This window comes from Triticum urartu, chromosome 2 (genome assembly GCF_003073215.2).
Source record: "Triticum urartu cultivar G1812 chromosome 2, Tu2.1, whole genome shotgun sequence".
In the NCBI taxonomy this organism is placed as follows: Eukaryota; Viridiplantae; Streptophyta; class Magnoliopsida; order Poales; family Poaceae; genus Triticum; species Triticum urartu.
The window spans coordinates 305,056,670-305,062,990 of record NC_053023.1 but is presented as its reverse complement, the minus strand read 5'-3'; the positions used below and the strand labels follow the sequence as shown (position 1 = coordinate 305,062,990).

The 6,321-nt window shown below is 40.0% G+C and overlaps 1 long non-coding RNA gene across 3 annotated transcripts; it reads left to right on the top strand.

Moving 5' to 3' along the window:
* Positions 1-206: 206 nt before the first annotated feature.
* Positions 207-5,541, top strand: LOC125537108. 3 transcript variants are annotated; one of them, XR_007295602.1, is made up of 6 exons: positions 207-629; positions 1,595-1,808; positions 2,091-2,199; positions 3,059-3,192; positions 3,897-4,081; positions 5,153-5,541. It is a non-coding gene; the product is annotated as an uncharacterized LOC125537108 (long non-coding RNA). The 3 variants fall into 3 exon arrangements; XR_007295601.1 differs by having other exon boundaries at positions 1,595-1,780; positions 3,897-5,541; XR_007295600.1 differs by having other exon boundaries at positions 3,897-5,541.
* The last annotated feature ends 780 nt before the right edge of the window (positions 5,542-6,321 follow it).

The following is a 6,321-nucleotide window of genomic DNA, read 5'->3' as shown; positions in this document are numbered from 1 at the left end:
CCGAGCCCCTCCCACCAGCTCGCGGCCGCCACGACGAGCTCCCTCCCCACAAGGCGTCGCTGTCGCGACGAGCCCCCTCCCACCACCGCGCCGCCGCCCACCTCGAGCCCCCTCCCACCGCCGCGCCGCCGCCCACCTCGAGCCCCCTCCCACCGCCGCGCCGCCGGCGCGACGAGCCCCCTCCCACCATCGCGTTGTCACCCACCCCGAGCCCCTTCCAAGAAGCACCCCATCGCCGACCCCTAGCCCCATCCTAGCAGCGCCCTGCCGCCGCCCCAATCCCCCTTCCACCAGTGTGTCGGCGTCGCCTCTGCTTCCATGGCCACGGCACCGATTTCCCCTCCACCGCCGCCCTGATTCACCACCTCCGGACTGCTTCCCCTCCCACCTTGGACCTCCCACCTCCCTGGACCAGCTCTGGCCGTCCTCGAGTTCGCCTCCTCTATCGCTGGTAATCGACGAATCTATTTATGAGCATATTAGTTTGTCATTTCATCACATAGTCAGTTCGCCACGGCCACCGCCTCTCCATCCATGCAACCTCACCGCGGCCAGTACACAACCACCACCCCTGTCCGTTCACAGCAACCATCCCTGTTCATTCACCTATACAAGATGTCGATGCCGAGGTACGTGTTTGCTCCTGTCAAGTGATGAAACAGAGAGGGCTGGATGAATGGACGCTAGCTCGGATGTATTGCTTAGAAGCGGTGCTTGAACCCATTTTGAAGAGTGAAATCCATAGATGTTTTTGTATTTTTATACATAAAAAACCAAAATTTTCAGTTCACCTTTGTGTGTGTTTTGGAGATCATCTTACATTTCAAACACCAAACCGACACCCCTGGAGGTTCACCATTTTATGTTTTTTAAATTCATCTTAAAAAGCATAAAAAACTATGTGTTATTTTGTCATTCACACAAGTTCAGGTATACATGCTGCACAAGTTCAAAAATCTGAAGAAACAAAGCTCAAACCACGTTCAAAAATTGTTTCCTTCATAAATTATTTGTTTTTGGTTAATTCGGTATTATGGACAGTACAAATGCACATTGTTTTGTAGTACATGTGTATATTGGGATTGTAATTGTGACTTGGAGTTCAGAAGAAGCCAAAAACATTCGGTAGTTCTTGAAACCTAAAGTTCAGTTCAACATGTTTTTCTATCATCAGCTCATTAAGAACCCTAGAAATGGTTCAATGCGTGTGTTTAAAAAAATAGCTGGCTATATATAAAAAATCAGTAGCTCGGCAAAAAGGAGTTCATATCAGTTCAGACTTGAGAGGCCCTGTAAAATCACCAGTCTTTGAACCTTTAACCTATCATTATATTGCTGACTTCCCCCATATATTTAACTTATGTAGTCCCCTGGTAACTCAACTATAGTAAGAACTCTCCATGTTTCGTGTAAGTCCTTTATAAAAATTGACATGAGGGATGTTACATATGGTATTTTGCAAAGTTCTGGAGATCTTCAATGCTTAGTTTTCTGTTAGTTTATATTGCATTTATTTTGGAGAAACAAAAACTTCCATTGCTTTGAAAATGAAGGATAATCTTCAGATATTTGATCATTGCCCTATCTACCCCAGCATGCCGCCCTGCCCGACCATGGCTCCTTGTCTCCACTACGGGATCCCGGCCCGATAGGCTCCCCGGAGCGTGTCTCGCCAGGTCGCCTCCTGGCAGGATCTGCTGCCTTGGTTTCATCAACCGTCGTCGCCTCTCCACCATGTCTCCTACCCCAACCCCTATCCAGTTCTAGTGACCTCCACCAGGTGTGCGTCAGTCTCGCCGTGCCATGTGGTAATGCAGATGTGTTCTTTGTGTGGTAAAGATTTTGACAGTACACTATGCAAAAATTTAAAAACTACCAAAAGTTCAACTTGCAAAACCATAGCAGTTCTATAATGCAACATGCATCAAATTAAAAAATTGCAACCATATCTTGAAGCACCATGCTCTCACCCAGAAGTTTGAAACAAAATTGTGGCTTTCAGTTTTGGTAACAAGTTTTCGATTAAAATGTGACTGCTGATTCTTTCATTAATGAGCTTTATGTATTATCTTTCCTTTGTCTTACTGTAGGAAAATATGGTGGCCTTCATCAAGTAATCTTTCTCTAACGGGGATCCGATGCTTGCGCCACCGAGAGCCTAATCCTGCTTGTTGCATGCTCACGGCGACCACAAGCATTGTAAGAAAAAAGCTTTGGTGTTCTTGTTTTGTTCAAATGTTGTGTGCAGAATGTTTTAAAAAAATCCTAAAATTTGAGTGTCTTTTACCTCTTTGTGGTAATGTGGACATGTCGAAAGTAGCCCACGCGTGCCGCCACCACCATCGTTTGCTGCCCCTCGGCACACACAGTCGTGGTCGAGCTTTAGTTTCAGTGCAATTCTTATTTTAGTTCTCAGAATGCTAGAAATGCAGGATATTTGTGTGAATCTTGCTTGTTTCAAAGAGAAAAAGAGTTGGTACTTGCATCACATGGTGTACTGAACAAACATACGCATGCACATAAACATGCTAACAACTCCTCTTGCTATACACATGCTTGTACTTGTTTATTTTTCTTGTTTGGAAAATGGTTTCCTTTCCTCCTAACAGCTTTTCTCAAATTTCATTTAATTTAGTTTCAAATCAAACCAGAGCTAATGCATAAATGTCATTGGGTGAGGTTGCTAGGAAGATTTTCATTAGAGAATGCTTTGTTGGAAAAGCTTCTATTAGTATTATTAACAACAAAACTCTCGGTGGACATAGACCGTAAATCTTGAGACTATTTTCGCCATTTTTTGCCCTTTAGTGTTTGGAAATTCTAAACTTTGTTGATTTCAACTTGATGAATACAAAGATATATGCCATGAGTTTTAGATTATATCTCTGCTGTTGTAATTGCTTGTTGGTGTTTATTAGTAGATATACATGTATGAGTTCGCTCCTGACTATTGTAATAAAGTTTTTTAGGATTTGGAAGTATCTAGTCTGGATTGGCAGTGTACATACATAAAAATTAATCCCTGATGGGTATTTAAGATCACTATTTTTCTGAACAGGGTAAGATGATTCAATATGGAGTACAGATGTTGTTGAATATGACTTGTGTACTTGCTAGACAATAGTGTATGAACTTTTCCGATGCATATAGCAAGCCGACGCAAAAAAGAGGACTTGTACAACGCTTCTCCAGGTTGTCTGCTATGACACTCTCTCACAATAATCTCTCTATTTCTCTGCTTCTGCTATTAAAATCCTTACATGTGTTGTTCTGCTGATTGAGTACTTTGGGAAGATGCGAAAAGAACATGTTTAGATGGTTGCTTTTCATGTGTATTTGTCACTATTCCTGTGAGTACCAATTTTCTTTAAATGTTTATTTTGTGCTCCCATGTATGTATTTGGGCAGTACAAACACATCGTTATAGTGCGTATAGATGCGGCACCATGGGCAGTACAAAGACATCGTCATAGTGAGTACACATGTGGGCATGTGGCACCTTGGGAAGTACAAACACATCGTCATAGTGAGTACAGATGTTATGCAGTATGCATCTTTTTAATACAAACTTTTTAAAAGTTTCTTTCTGAACTTCTCCCAATTAATATGCATGAACTTGATTATCTTTTTAACATGTACTTGTATCAGCTTCTTAGATTTTGTGTGTGTGCTTGTAACACAATCAGTTCAGATCTCAAGAGACCACAAGTTCAAGTTCACTAGCATCTATAAATGCTGGTAGCACTACTAGTGTTTACAAATTTGTACCTAAGAACTAAGCTTGCATGTTGTTACTTCTATGGAGGCACTGACCACATAATTTTTTTGGACCAACCACTGACCTGAGAATTTCACAAGGTGCTCATTGTATTCTCTCAATCTTGATTGTCTTGCAGTGCTTATAAGCTTGACATATATGATGAATCTAGCCTGAACCGAAGCTTGTTGGCGAGCCGGGCACTGGGCCAACCACAAGGCAATGCCGCCGGCAGGGTGCTAGACGGCCGCCGAGCGCGGCATGAGCCTTTTCGACCCCATTTCCAGGTTCAGCGCCAATGATCTTGCCGTGGGGTTCGCGAAGGTGCTAGCTAGCCTTTGCTTCCATTTTCTTCAAAAGCTCTGCTAACCCATTAGCCACTGATAAGATGACTTCGCTTCCAAGTAGCCGCTCAAAGTAGTGGTCATTTAATGAAAATGTTTCCTATAAAACCAGTTTCTAATGTTTACATGTATAGGCAGAATATGCAGTATGCTGTTCCATTTTTGATTGAATTGAAACCACGTAAAATGCAAAGACTTATGATAGTCACTGAATCAGTAGTACCATCCATTTTGTTCGCATAGAGACAAACCCGTACAGATACTTATGAGGCACCAGATATTTCATTTTCTTGTGTAGTTGTGGCTCCACGTTGTTGACCTCCCAGAAGAACCTTCACTATGCCCTGAATTTTACTAGCTCAAGTGTCATGCTATTTCCTATTTGCCTTTGTGTCACAATTACTTTGTTACATTAGATTAGAGAAGGTACTACATATATCCTAGGAGTATGTTGTTCTTTTGTATATTGAACTGAAAACCAGTTAGTGCAAAAGTCTGGAACTACAACCATCAAAGAAGTGCCAGTATCTTCGTTTTGTTAGAAATATATGCATTTTTGTCTATATAAAGGACAACAAAAATATGTGTTGTATGTTCAAAGAACCTGAGATGTTCAGGAAAGAGTTTCAAAATAAAAAGGTTCTAGCAGGCCATATGTTGAATCTGAGAAAGTTCGGAGATGAACAATAAATAAGTATAATAACAACAAAGAAAAAATTACTGATTGGTTTACTCTAAGTTTCCACTATTTAAGTTCAGCTCAATTTCTAATTTAAGTTCAGTTCATAGGAGTTCTTGTAATCAATTAGTTTGGTCTAACTTATGTTCCATGAATTTCTAGTACCCTAATAGACTTGGTAGTGACATGAGCTCCCTCTCCACCACTCCAGGATTTGCAGCGCTGTCCATTCCAGCCCCATGGCATACATTAACTTAGTTGTTATAGCAAAAACAGTACAGAACTCTATTTATTTTTATTTTTGAACATATGATGTTGCTATACATTAACTTGGTTGTTCTTATTACATGAACTTGTACATTGCCTTGTCAGGTTGTGCGTCTACTACCCAAAAGTCCGCAATACTTCAACGGAAAATGTCTACATCAGTTATAACTCAAAAAGACCATAAGTTCGGAGGAAGAAAAAGATCACTGGCACTTTTGGTCCACACAGGCCGTCAGAGGAAGAAAATTGTTTCTTCATTTTGTTCAGGTTGCTCTAGGATTTGTCAATGTTCTGGAGGGAAGTAATTAACTTGGGGTTTGGAGTCGTACCTACTGTGCCACCAAATATGTGTTAAATAGTTCTATTCATCTCCATACATAAGTTCAAAGATTTCAGATTTTCCCTAGTGGTTGTTGATCGGAGGGATGTGTATTGATGTACCTTTCCTGCTGGATCCTTCTTTTAAATAAATGTTTGCTGTTTTTTTACAGGAATAATTATTTGCCGTATGTGATGTGATCTTCAAACTATGTATCCAGTTTTGGTTCTTTTTGTTCGTCTAACATAGTACAAAACATTTAATGATCCATTATATCTAGATTTATTTGAAACCTTGATTTAATTTTAAATGAAAAGCACATAATTTTTCATATGTACTTGTACATATGCTTATCATGGTTGTGCATGTGCTACACAAAATATTTGAAGCAATTTAGCAAAGATTATATTCCCATCGGTTCATACTCAAAAATACAACAAGTTCAGAGAAAACAAAAAATAAAGTTTGAAGTTGAGAAACATGGGATGTTTGCTCATATTGAACGGCCACACATGTATTATATCATACATGTGTGGCCGTTCAATATGTATTACATGATCAGTTCTTGGAAAAGAAGAACACTATAGTTCAGTCGAAAACAATGATCAGTTCGATACTGCTCTCTCCTACCTATTTTGGTTCATGTTCACGAATCGACAAAAATTGTATGGAAAATGTTCTATTATTACTAGCATATAAGTACAGAAAAAAGTTGAACACGACGTTCCAGATAAGTTTGGAAAAAAAGCTCAAACAAAAAAAACTATGGAAATTCAAAATGGTAAAAGTTCAAGTGGTAAAATGAGAGAAGTCGAGAATATCGTCGCAAAACAATGTTTAGTTCAAAAGAAAAAACAAAACATTTTTGTTTTATTAAAAATATTATCCAGTTCAACGGTATAAAATATGCAAGTTCAGGCATGATGATATCATTGTGAAGTTACGAGAAAAATTA